Raw genomic sequence first — 13,958 nt, forward strand, 5'->3', positions numbered from 1 at the left:
ATAAACAAGCGCTCTGGCCAATAAGCTGGCAGAGAGATACCTGTAGAGCAAAATCAGAACAAAATCAACAGACTGCGTTTCATTTGCAATTAAAGCAGGGAAACAGGATCTGCTTGGGGGCCAGTCAGCGCCGGCTCAGTCTGTGTAATCCCCGTGCCGGAGCCTGGCCCGGCCCACCGGGCCCACGATGTGACAGGGCCCCGATGGCACAAAGGCTCGCCAGCTACAGCAAAAGCCGCTCGGGTTGCCGTCAGGGGTGACGCGATCCATCCCAGAGCACGATCGCAGTGCCTGATGCAACCTCTGCTACTTCTCCTCGTTTATGCGTGTGTGTGTGTGTGCGCGCGTGGACGCAGGCGTGCAGGAACACGCACGTCGTTAGCGCCAGGGCCGGCACCAAAGGCAGACAGGTTGCTGGACCCGTGCCGCCTTGAGCCGTGTCACCCAGCAATACCGACATCGTGGTCATTTCTAAAGCCGCTTGCCCGGCCATTTGTGTGTGCGCTCTCTTTTTTTCCCCAGTCTAACATCCAGAATTTTCTAGAAGGTCTCTCTTTCAAGGTTTTGAGAATCTCTTGGACTTAATAAGAGTACAGAGGAGGTGTCAGCTGGAGCCCCCTATTGCTTGAGGGGGGCCTGCCAGTATTTACTTTGGGAAAGCCCCGAGCCTAGCCGCCCCTCGCTGGCCGTCACAGAGCTTCACCCCCCCTAATTGGTCATTAAAGGTAGTTATCGGTGAGGCGCACTAAATCTTTAACGAGGACTTTAAATAATAAAAAAGGTTTGTCAGTGACACGAGCCTGGGGAGGGGCATGGCTGCCCTTTGATCGTTATTACACACATTAGTTTCACTGATAATAATTACTTTGCTCCATTTAGGAGCTTGTGAAGTTCATAAAGCGATGAGAGAAGCAAATCTTGTTAGGAAGAGAGAAATACAGATTCAGTCACAGCCATGTGGACAGAGAACGATTCCACACACGCACACACACAGACACACACACACACAGACACACATGCACGCACGCAGACACGCACACACGCAGACACACACGCACGCACACAGACATGCACACACACAGACACACACGCACGCACACACACGCACACACACATGCACGCACGCAGACACGTACACACGCAGACACACACGCACGCACGCACACAGACACGCACACACGCAGACACACATGCACGCACGCAGACACACACACACACACACACACTGCAACAGAAAGCAGCAACGCGGTTACAGACGGTCAGTCCATGGAACCAACAGTAGCTGGCTGCAAGATTCAGAACAATTTCAAGGGGGTGGGGGGACCTCTGTCTAACAAAAGTGTGGGGAAACATGGTTAATCTTAACCCCCCCGGAATGGGTTCGTTTAAAGAGTGACAGCAGATGGACGGGCACAACAGGTGCTGCTGGGATAGCCCCCCCCAAAAAAAGAAAAATGATTGTTAGACTTGCATGACTACTCATTTATTGATTCCGGCCCCCGGCTCCGAGCCCCCGCCCAGGCCCCCCTGATTTCCGCCCCTTCCCTTTGTGCCTGCCAGTGAAATGCCAGCAGTGGGTGCATCAGCAGCGGGTGCGTGAGAAGGGTTTGGGTGACGCTGGGGGGGGGGGGGGGGGGCGGATGGCCCTGTGACATCTGTGTGAACAGGCCCCTGTCGGCGTGGTGGGGCGTCAGTGCGGCGAGTCAATGACGGTGCAGCCAAGTGTGACGGGCTGGGCAGGACCGAGCTGGCCCCGGGTCCCCGCGGCGGAGCCCCCTGACCCCCATTCCTCCCCCCAACCCCTCTGCCTCCCGCCTGATGTCTGTCCCAGGCCTCCCCGGCCCCCTTCCTTTCTCCTCTCCCAGAAGCCATTGTTCCTCATCTCCTGATTGTCCAGACAAACAACAACATGCCATCTCTGAGCTGAGTGCGGATGGCTCGGGGGGGTGACCCCGGAGCTGTGTTCGGGCTCGGGGGGGTGACCCCGGAGCTGTGTTCGGGCTCGGGGGGGTGACCCCGGAGCTGTGTTCGGGCTCGGTGTTTACTAACGACCTGACATGCCTGGCCTGCAGGCACCGGCTCCCTTTCGGCATAGGAAATGCGAGGACGCCTCTCTCCACTTCAGCTTAAGAGGAGCCTCGTGTTCACACCTATCTCTGCGCTCCTTCAGCGCGCTCTGCTTCATCTTCTCAATAACAATTACATTTCCTTTAGTAAACAGCAATTATTTCAAAAACTTGTACCTATCGATGTGTGTGTTTTTACTCATTCTGAAGGACTTAAAAGGACTTTGTTTTCCAAAAACCCTTCACGCATTACCCACTTTAGCTCGGAAATGAAACTGGAATTATCCCAGCTTCTGTAATTCCAGGTGAAATGCTCTCCTCTTCTATGACCTATGAAGTAATTTTCTGACAATGAACTGCTGTCCCCCCATCCCAGCAACTCTCCAGGTTCTGACTGCCATCTACAGGCCATTGTCAGAATTGCATCATACTTATTTTTTGACTCGCGCCCCCCCACTGAAGACAAGTATGGTAATCACCCAGCTTGAAATAGAGCTAACACGTCTTTTCACCCAGACTGCGTGCGGATTGCTCAGGCCTGTAATTCATTAATTGGGATGTAAACAATGATCAGAGACGTGGGAAAATGAGCAGTGTTTACAGGGTCTGTATATGAAACAATGATAAACTCCAGCACCTCCCCCCTACCACAACAACCCCCTCTACCCAAGCCGTCCTTTTAATATACATTCAAAATTGTGCAACTTGTTCTCTTCCTGTCCATCTCCTGCGCACTTATCTGAACATACAAAGACAAATTAACACCACTGATACGGGGCAAATTGCTGTGATAATGTGTCATTTAATTTAACCCCGCATGGCCCCACTACCACTACTCCCAAACAGACGGAGAGACGCTCCGCTGCGGCCTTCCTGCGACCATAATCACTCGGAGCTCTCCTTTACCGTCACCCTACCTTATCTCTATCTCTCAGGCGATGCTGCCATCCTACCTGCAAAAGTCACACCAGGGGGGCTGTTTACCCAGGAGTGCACTTCCCGCTGCCTCCCTGAACTCCGGCACAGCCGCGAGAAGCACCACCACCCTGCACGAGTACAGAACCCCCCCTCTGGACTCACTCAGCGGGCCACCTGCTGGCTGAAGCAAGAGACCAAGAGATACTGACACAATCACACATCGTAGCTCAGCTCTGATCATACGTGTAGTCAAGTCAAACACACACGGCGTCAGGTCACATTTGCTGTTACAGCTGACAGTGTGTTACAGTGCCAGTGTTTGCTCGTTCTCTTCCAGGGGCTGCACCTTGTCGAAATCCTTATTTCCTTTTTTTAAAAGGTGCATTAGTTTAGTTGCTATCATTGTAATTAGAATAAATAATCATCATATGAAGGATAGCCAGTTAACGTGCTAATGAAACATTACATGGACCAGGGATGAGAGCTAGTTGAGAAACTCTCTTTAACTCTCTATATGAGTCTCTCTCACACACACACACATACACAAAAAAAAACACAAACACCAACACTCACAATCTATTTTCTGAACCATAAAACGGGTGACTTCAAATGCTGCTATTTGTTTGGGTCTGTTACCGTGGGAATAAGAAGCACGACTGTGTGGATTCATTAGAATTCTTTTCAAGTTCCGCGATGCGTCCCTGCGCACGCCTGCCCGAATTCCCGACCCGGCCTCCCTCTGCTCTGCAGGCGGTGGGCGGGGGCGGGGGGGGGAATAGGTTACGCATGCTCCAGACCAACGTGAGTGTGGGGGCGGAAATTGACGTACACCTGGACCTTCCACGTTCCCTTTAGGGGGAGCGCTTGCAGGAGTCAGGCTCCCCGTGAGAGAGCATGGAGCCCAAAAATTGGCACGAGGGGAGGCGGGGCAGACTGTGCGCATGATGCACTGCCGCGTGGTGATTGGTTGACGGATAAGGATGGTGCCACAGCAAATTTTGCTGGGGGGGGGAGGGTCCCCTTAGTAAATTTTGCTGATGGGGGAAGGGGTCCCTTACCGTATATTTCATTGATTGGGAGAGGTCCCTCCTGTATATTTTGGAGACTGCAACAAACTTTGGGGGTGGGGGGGGGGGCACTTGGCTATGTATCTGATCTGTGTCAAAAAAAAAATAAACCCATTATTGTTGTGCGTGGCTATGTTCCCGCCCAAAACACCTGCAGCTAAGGCGGCTGAATAGGAGCAGGAAGAGGTGATGCGATCATTTCTCCTTCATGCCATAAAACTAATCAATCCCGAGTCCCAGTTAACATGCTTCGCCAGGGTGTGATCACACCCACCATCCCACAATCCTCCAGCGGTGCTCAGTTGGCGCTCAGCATGCCCAGATCCCCCGAAAGTCCCCGGCGGTCTCCTCCGCAATAACACTCCATATCACATTGCCATGCCAGCTCCACCCCATTCATGCCCCGCGAGATAACATCACTCTCAATATCGGCGCCATTAAAGACACATAAATGCCATTTTTATACATATAAACCTGTCCAATAAATCCATCTTTTTTATTCTATATATATTAAAGAGAATGGCTTTATTGCCACTCAAGAGGATGGACTTGAGCGACAAAAAGAATCCAATAAGCCAAAAGAGGCTGAACGAAAGTATGGCAACACAGGGTTTTTATAAAGTCTCCAGAAATAATATTAAGGTTTAATGCCATAAGGAAATATTATTCACACACAGCAAGTGAAGAAACAAGCGAGGTTTCTGTCAGCCTGTGGTGCAGGGTTCCCGAAACGCACTGCGGCTTAGTGCTGGAGACGACGAACACGACAGCACATCTCAAACTGCAAATCCAATTAGACCTTGGGAGTCATTCCCACTCACACAGGGGACAGCTGGGAAAAAGGATGCACTTAAAGCCCTGGATTAGCGATGCTGTACCCATCAACCGTGTACAAATAATCCCGCACACAGCCAGCTTGGTGCGGGCCCGGAACCGCGGCGGTGGGTGGATCAGTGGCGGCCTGCTGACCGCTGCAGCCTCAGAGAGAGGCTCAGGGTAGATATACCTACATACCTACAGGAACGGCTGTAATATCAGAGTGACGACCAGAGGCGACAACCGCCGCCAACGAAACAATTAACGCTGCAGCCTGCGTGACCCCTCCGCAATGTGATCGCCATAATGCCAGCCATATGAGATAGCAGGAACTGCACCTCCCAGAAGAGATGGATGGGAGGGAGGGGCCAGATTAGCCAGACGCACACTAATGGACAAGAAGACAAAGCTTGGAACTAAACCGTCCAATCAGCAGTCAGAAACCCTTCGCTGTGGTCAGGTGGATCATCCGGGGGCTGCCGTTCACGACTGATACCTCTAACATCCTCCTTGCAGAGACAGACCCTTCGATGCAGTTAGGTAAATCAGCAGAGGCTGCCCAAGATGGAGAAGTGCAGCTTGACTGTATAAGAGAGCGCTTTAGCGGGGGGGAGTGGCCTGGCGTGCGGGCAGCATGCCTCAGCGCCGAGCGGCTCGGCCAGGCAGAACCTTCACTCACACCACCCCTCAGCCGTGTCCGGTGCCCCCATCCCTAGGCCGCGGGCGCCACACGCATGAGAGGCGAGCAGACAGCACGCACGTGCTGCGGAAAGGGATGCGCCTCAGTTGGGCTCCGCCTTCCCCGGTGAGCAGCTCTGCACAGGCACCGGGGGGCGCTATATCGGCACGCCACATCCCAGGTGCTGCACATATTACGGCCTTCCTGTATCTGTACTGGATCACGAGGAGTTCAAAATGCGCCAGTCAGCCCCGATGCGTGTGGGGACATTAGTAAGTCACACAGAGGATAACACCTGAACATTAGGGAAGCCAGGTTCCCAAGTAGTGCAAGTGGGCCACCCTTCTGTCGGCTGGTGCGGCCCAGAGGTTCTGAGGGTCGTTGCTGAGGGAACGCGGAGCTTGTTTGTGTCCGAGTGCCTGTTTGTCAACGGCGTGCAGATGTGACGTCACACGCAGAGCACCATTCCGCCTACATATGTGCCACCCACACACCCACCCACCCAAGCAAAGGAGAGAATGTGGGTTCAACAAGCGACAGACTCCCAGCTCCCTAGGCAAAATATTTAAATAAAAAGCCCCTTAAATTCTTTAAAGCTTATCAAAGTGGAGATGGACATAGGAGGAGGTGGGGGGGGGAGCCTCACGTGCCCGTTCCCTCCGTGGCTGACCTTGCTTAGACAAGCTGATCTGCTGTTCTCTGTATTTATAGGCCACACCACCTTGAGTGTGTGTGTGTGGGGGGGGGGGTGAATGCTGTGTGTATCAGCATAATGAATCAAGTCGAGGAGAAAGGATGTGGGGGGGGTGCTGGTGCAGAGAGCCATTTTTCCATCCCTCCCCCTCCTTACAAGCACCCCCTGTGGTGAGTCTCCCCCTCCCAGCCCCCTTACCTGTGATCACGTCCCACTGCCACCCCCCCGTCACTTACGCCTTCCCCTCCCCCCAGCTGGCGTGCATCAGACCGACACTGTGGCGCCTCGGCCGTCAGTCAGGTGCGAGGGCGGACAGGTGCAGTAGCGTATGCCGGCTGATGCCGGAATAACATTCGGAATAACGAAGAGCGGTCCGGAATAGCGAGCAGCCTTCAGGAATAGCGAAGAGTCATTTCAAACACAGGAAGCGGACCAACGAATGGACGTCATTTTTAAAAAGTCCTCTTGACCAAACAGAAAGTGGGTGGATTGGCATGTTCATGCCTTGCGGGCCTGGAGGGGGGGCACACACCCCATCTCCATAATCCACTGGGGTCAGTCCCGTTCCCCCAGTGGCCATAAGTGACCCTCTCCTACATCCCGCCCTGTGATCTTCGGGAAACTTTCACTCACAGAGTCGAAAGCCTCCACAATCATTGGCACTGAGCCATCCATCACTGGCTGGGACCCGAGTCATCAAAGATTATCCGAAAATGACTCGAAGTGGGAGAAACCATCCACCTGGCAACAGGCGGTGAGCCTCCCACCCACCCAGAGTCCCTGGCAAACTGCGGACTTTCCCTCCTAATAAAGCCAGCGACGGAAACGCCCTGGGATAATGAGTTTATTCCGACGCGCGCCGGCAGAAGCGGTGGCTCTGTTATTATTTTCCCAGCCTGATGTCGGTGACACTTACAAGGCCGTCCGCCCGGGCACCTCTCCGGCGGGGGGAGGGGGTGGGGGGGGTGAACGCCACTTGATATATTCGTAACGTTCCTTAATATTTTCATTTTGATGTAATTTGTGGCCCCCGTTTTTTAAATATCCGCTCTGTAATAATGTTTAATTTCGAGGGTCAGTCTGCCAAGGAGTATATTAAAGCTTATAAAACTCATTTCCAAAGCCCCCATATCAAGCCGAGATCAGGTTAGGAGGCCAGCCTCCGTGAATATTTCATCTTTTATCACGCTGATAATGGGGAGATGACAGAAGCGCATTATTACAATGAGAGAATTACTCATTTTCGGCGGGGCCCGCTGGAAGCCCGGTCCGGGAGTGTTTGCGCGTTACTCAATAAAAAGCAATTCTTCCGCAGGAGTGAGGATACGGGGAGGGCAGCAACGGCAGCGGGGAAGACGGAACTTTCTGCAGCCGCCACACTTATTTGATTGCGATGAATAATAAATGGGGCCCTCGCCGGTCGGGAGGTAGTTACGGCAAGGTGATAAGCTCTGATTTGCAGAAGGCCAGTTTGGAATTAACCTATTTAATTGAGCCATTAGGAAGGTGGTGAAGAAGAACAAAGAGATGCTAGAGAAGGGGTGGAGGAATTCTGGGGGGCGGGGGCTCAACTGGGACTGGAATTTAACCCCGTGGCAAAACGGCCGCGACACCACCCGCCTTCCCGCACGCACCCCCGAGGCTATTCAAGTGCACAGCATAGACCCCGATTGAGACCTTAATTAATTAACGAACAATCAACCAATTAGTGAAGGGCCATCTTATCACCTGGCCATACACAGTCCATGGAGGAGGTCCTTCGTGTGTTGACACCCCTGGGACTGATCACACTTGCACGCCCCCACAGCGTTACGCAACACCTGATCGTTCCATACTCCATATCGGGGTGAACAGGTTTTCCCCGCGTTCCACCTCATGGCACTTTGACACGCTTACGCAGAGGTTTTGCAGGCCTGCGTTAACACCGCCTGCAGCTGTGTGCTGGAGTGCGGGAGGGGGGGGGGGGGGGGTGGGTGCGTCACAGCGATAACGGGGGACCCCATCCAACCCAGGATGGGCATATGAGCTGTGGATAGTGACTAAGGAGAAGCAGGGAGCAGATCGTCTTCGGCAGACTCCTTCCATTTTCATCGTCTCTTTTTTTCCGCGTCCTCTCTCCTCCCCATTGAGCTGTAACCGACGCAGAAGCACGTCAATGTGATATCGGGATATTGACGCCCCCCACGACCCACCCAAAGGGAAAGACGCATCTTATGCTTGGTTGCGTCCTGTTGTCAGGACGACCCGTTAATTTAATGGTCGGGCCCGTGGGAGAACAGCGGTGCATATATTTCTTCATTTATACACCCTGTAACTCTGAGTGACTGCAGGTGGGCCGAGACAGACAAGCGGACACTTCATATATTCCTGTAAGTCTGAGGATTCTCTGTGCATTTCTATAGGAATGACCCTAACCTTCACTTTGATCTCTATAATACCTTAACCTAAAGTATCCAAACAAAATAAACGATTTTTGTCATTTTTTTTTTGTTGTTGATTGCAGTCAAATATTTTTTATAAAATTCAGCTTTTTATTGAACCTGAGAAATGTCCCCACAGTGTGGTAATTATAAACTCGCTCTCTCACTCACACACACACACACACACACCACATACAAACGCACACACACCCCTGCACACACACACAGCCCGATCTCACTGCAGCGCGCCGCGCTGAAGGCTCAGCATTTGAATAATACACCCACCCTTTCCCTCTTTCGGAACAGATCAAACGCTCCGGAGTACGAGCCGTGATAGACGCGATGGACGGCGGCGATTGATCCCCATCCCCGTGGGCAGGGGAGACCAGTAAGGGGAGGGGGCAGTACAGAGATCGGTCCCCCCCCCTTCGCTAAGGAGGTGGTAGCGATGTCAACCATCGTACAGCAGGCTTGTGTGGTCCATTAATAAGGATGCTTTGACCCCCCCCCCTTTGCCCTGCAACCAAGCCTCACCCCCCCCCCCAGCCACCAAAACGTACAAAAAAAAAAATACAGTAAGCAAGGAGACAGGGTGCCAGTGCGGGTCGCCACTGGGATTTGGGGAGGAAGCACCAGCAAGCATCTCCTGCTACTGTTGCTCCTTCACTTCATTTTGATGAATAATGCATGATGGGGGTGGGCTCAGACTTAAAGGGGGCGGCACAGAGGGAGTCATTACCGAGCAAACTATACTGATGGGGGGGGCACAAAAACAAACAAGAGACGCAAAGGAGCTGAAAAAATAAGGCCCTTTGATTTTGCTTCAAACACTGGGGGCGTGCCCCCCGCCGCACTTCTCTGTCTTTAATATTAAATCACAGATGATGCTGCATTGCTCATAATCATACTGATTCACCCCTGCACTCACGTCCCCGGTAAAATTTCACGCCGATTGTGTTTTCTACTTATTTTACTTTATTTCCGCTTTTTAATCTCCCCACTTTTTTCTTTTTTTTTTTTTTTGCTTAGCAAACACGTTTCGTTTAAACCTCTCGCAGTTTCTCCTCCTCTCTCAGCGAGCTCAGGAATGACGCTGAAGGAACTGCAAGTTCTCGCGTCGAGAAGCATCAGCAGAGGTTAGCCTTACCCTAACGGAAGCCTGCGGTTTAACATCACGAGCCACGTGTAAAAATAGTAGCCCTGACAATAAAATAAATGGGATTGAGAGAGAGAGGGAAAAAAAAAAAAAAAACACAAAATGCTGGTCGGCAAGGTAATTCTTCTCTGCAGAAGGCTCCGGAAAACCCTAGCTGGGAGAGCGGAACTCAGCCGGGGTCAGGTCCTGTGGGCGCTGGGCCGGGCTGCTGCGAGGGAAGCGCTCCCGGCAGCACGCGGGGGGCGCTGTGGCGGCAGGCGAAGCGGAGCGGGCCGGCGAGCGGATAGGTGCCATCACTCATCGTGATTCTATATTACAGCATGACGAATGGGGCCCCTCGGGCAGGCGGCGACGCTCTGCTGCTTATTACCGCTCACTTAAGTGGGAGTTGATTTAGCTTAAATAGGTTGTTTCATAAGGAGGAGACAGTGCACGGTTAGTGCGGCAAACAGCAGCACCATAACCCGGCCCTCTAATTGAATAATGCCTACTCTACATACCTATTAGGTCGCTTAGCTTCATATGATGTCCCCATAATTGCTTATACGACGGGCTAATTCTTGCTCCCTGTGTGTGTGATATTTCACACTGTTAATAAAGGGAATGTGTCACCAAGGCTCTCTCTCCTCCTGCCATGCCAAGCCGCTCCCCGATTTCGTTTGGGCTGCTGCTTGACTCGAAAGTGCCGTTCCCCCACCCTCCAGAAAAGCGTGACCCCTGACGGTGACAGCATGCGGGTGGGCGGGAAACTCCGGTCCGGATATCTTCCGTATCCCCCGTGCGTGGTGCATCTCGATGACCAAGGTGCCTTGAACCGAAAACAGGTGTTAAACGTTTGCTGGAAGCACTAGTGCATCTAGTATCTGCCTCTCATTGGTGCCTGAACAGGTCCCCCAACATTTTAGAGTTTAGACTCACCCAGCAAAGGCTGAAAAACAGGTGTCACATGACTCAAAAAAAAAAAAAAGAGAGAAGAAAGGCCTTTACAATGAAAAAGTATCACCAGAAAACATTCACTTCCCATACATTGGAACAGAACTATCTGTCAAAGGTGAAGGTGTGGGCATCCGTATCGTTAGTCCTCAGTGCTGATTGGGCAATTCTCCCTCTTGCCCCTGATAAGTGCAAAGGGCTTAGTTCCGTCATACCCCTGTAGTGTTAGTACTTAGAAAAGCGAACCACGATCGCTTCTGACTGACAGCGAAGTAACGGTTCAGTTAAGACAGTCCACCTGGGCTACAGAATGGTCGCTCGCATCCATCTACACGATAAAAGCCCGTATTTGTCACCCTACACCCACCCCCCTGCGCGCGCTTCCATGCCAGTGTTTCTCACTGTCCGTGATCGATGGTCCCGATTGAGAAGCACATTACTTAGGTGTCCTATCTACAAAGGATGTAAATCACGCCAGCGCGGCCTAATGATTTTCCCATCGCTCGGCAGCCAGGATGCCCGCTAACCGATTCAGCCGCGATCGAGAGAAACTGACGGTGGAAAATAACAATTGGACTTAATCATACTCTACCGTTTGATCACAGCGGCACGGAGGGGGCTGGGGGGTCCTTAAAGACGTGCTGGCAGCACGTTTCACAGCGAGTGCAGCATCCGTCCGACACGCTCCGCAGCACGGCGGCACTGCAATGGCGCCTTTAGCGGGGACAGCTGTCCTTCTTTCCCTGAATTACAGGCGTTCGGCACCAACGATGGCCGACATGTTCAGCCTGAAACGGCAATGCTTCAAAGCTCCCAGAGCGACCCCGCCATTTCCACTGCCGTTACAAGCTAATTAGCGGCAGATTTCGAGCTTGCAGGCGAGGCCGCCATGCTGCCTATGCCCCTGTGCCTAGGCGGATGCCTTCCCTGCGTCTCACCTGTCCTGCCAACTACTGCAATACTCTGAGGAAGGAGGCTCTGGGCAGGGCAGTGAAATGACACAGGCTGACAGACGGAGTGGGTGGAGGGGTTTAGAGGAATGGTTTGGTGGAACTGAATCACCGCTCAGTCTATCACCACAATGACCTGTTATCATATTTACAGAAGCGTTATACTCATGGATGGCCAAACTTTCGTGTAGGTACTGGCCCTGGCATGTTGCAATGGGTCACTGAAGGGTGCCCAAAGAACAAGGCCAGGAAAGAAAACCAAAATTTACAAAATGGAAAACGCCAGGATAGGTTGATGTCTCACAGTGTTTATGGCTGGGCGACAGAATCTCACATTCTGAGTCCTGGGGAGGGAAAGATGGAACCAAGGACAGCGGTTTAAATGCAGAAGTGAGAATCCAAGTCTGTCAGCTTTATTGACATTGTGCACATGCACAATAAGAATGAGGTAGTCAACAAAATCAGGGGATGTGGCTGAAATCATCATGGCGATAATGCATAGTAGCTCTCAGTCAACTCAGGAGCAGCACAGCCACCACCACTCCAAGAACAACACTCAGGGAGCCCACTGCTTAATAATATTTGCACCAGTGGGCATCACCTGTTCCAATGGCAGAGAATAATCCAAAAGTAAGAGCAAGATCCCGGTGGATTGTGGGAAGTTTCACTGCGGTATAGAACGTCGTCATGTGAGCACGCACATGGATGTGTGTTTTACTTATTTATCGCAGGGAAAAAAGGGAGTTTCATTCAAATAAGCATGGAGTCCCCAGAGCAGTGTGTCTGAGACAGTGGGAGGGAGGGTGAGAAAAGGAGGTGGTGGGGTGGGGAGGAGGAGGGGGGGGGGCTTTTAATTTGGGCACCCCTCTGGGGAAATCGCCTCTATGAACATGCAATTACCGCAGTCATCAGCGATGCGCGGCCTGGCGGAAGAATGTGGCTCCTGGCATAGCACTGCGTGGGTGTGTGTATGGGGGTGGGGGGGGGGGGCTCCATAGGAAGTGATTTGAAAATTTTCCACATCTGCCCCCCCACCAAACCCATCCCCACGAAGACTTCCAGTTCCCTCATGTAAATAATAGGAAGGTTGTCTTTCTCTGTCAACTGATGGGGATGGGGGGGAGGTGGGGGGTGGGAGTGTCATCACCAAATTATCATGCTAATATGGCCGCTAAGTGGGCCCATATTAGGACTGCTGACCCTAATTTCAGAGGTAAAGTAAATGGTTAACCCTTGTAATGGTGGTACATAGAGGCATTTAGCGCACCCCGGGGAGTCCGCCGGCTAATCATCGGCGACTCTGACAGAAATCCCCCCCCTGGCCCCCAAACAGTCGCTATCACACATACCAAACCACCAAGGGCTTGTTTAACCCGTAAATAAAACGGCGGCAGAAACGCAAACGGCTCAGGAGACGGAGATATAATTAAGCGCAGGCCCGCTGCCAAGCCCCGGGAATCCAAGCCGCGTACAAATTAGCGGCGGTAAAAGGTCTCACCGCGCGGCCCGGCCGTGTGGATGAGAGGCAGGCAGGCGCGGACTCCCCTACGTGGCGGCTGTCAGGGCCCAGCAGAGAAACCGTCTGTCTACTGGCAGGGGCTGCTGCCGACTCACAGAGGGGCCGGGCGGGTGGCTTGCTCAGCACGGACCACGTTTACTCAGCCAAGAGAAAAGGGAAAATGAAATAGGTAAGTAAAGACACCCTACCCCTAAATGGTGGTGGGGTGCTCAATATCAGCATTGCCATTCATAACTTCACTTTTACTCCTCAAACCGCCTTTCAGAATTCCGTTAGAAATCAGGTTTCGCCCCCCCCCCCAAAACCACTTTATCGCCCAGGCGGCCCATTCCGAAGGGGAGGGGGTTTAATGCCCATTCCCCCTACAGCCCGATATCGAAAGAGACAACTAGCGGGTGGGGGAGGGGCACGCTCACCCCAGCAGCAATGCACATATGAGGCTCACTGAGCTGGTTAGTTGCCTATGAAATCTCCCTGCACCCTCCCAGGTCCATGCCGCTAAGCCGCTGCGCTGCTGTGCAGCACAACCAGGAGGTCATCACGTCGGAATCTCAGCCAGGCGCTGAAATGGGTCTGCTGAAACTAACAGGCTCCTATTCTACAGTATCTTATCAGTGCAGTGATATTAGCCTCGGTACCTATAGAGGTGGGGTGTGGGGTTCAGCAGGCTAAGCCTCAGTACTTGTGATCGGAAGGTCACTGTTCTGAGTCTTGGCAGAATAGTCATACGTCTGGATCAT

Source organism: Brienomyrus brachyistius, unplaced genomic scaffold (assembly GCF_023856365.1).
Source record: "Brienomyrus brachyistius isolate T26 unplaced genomic scaffold, BBRACH_0.4 scaffold121, whole genome shotgun sequence".
Classification (NCBI taxonomy): Eukaryota; Metazoa; Chordata; class Actinopteri; order Osteoglossiformes; family Mormyridae; genus Brienomyrus; species Brienomyrus brachyistius.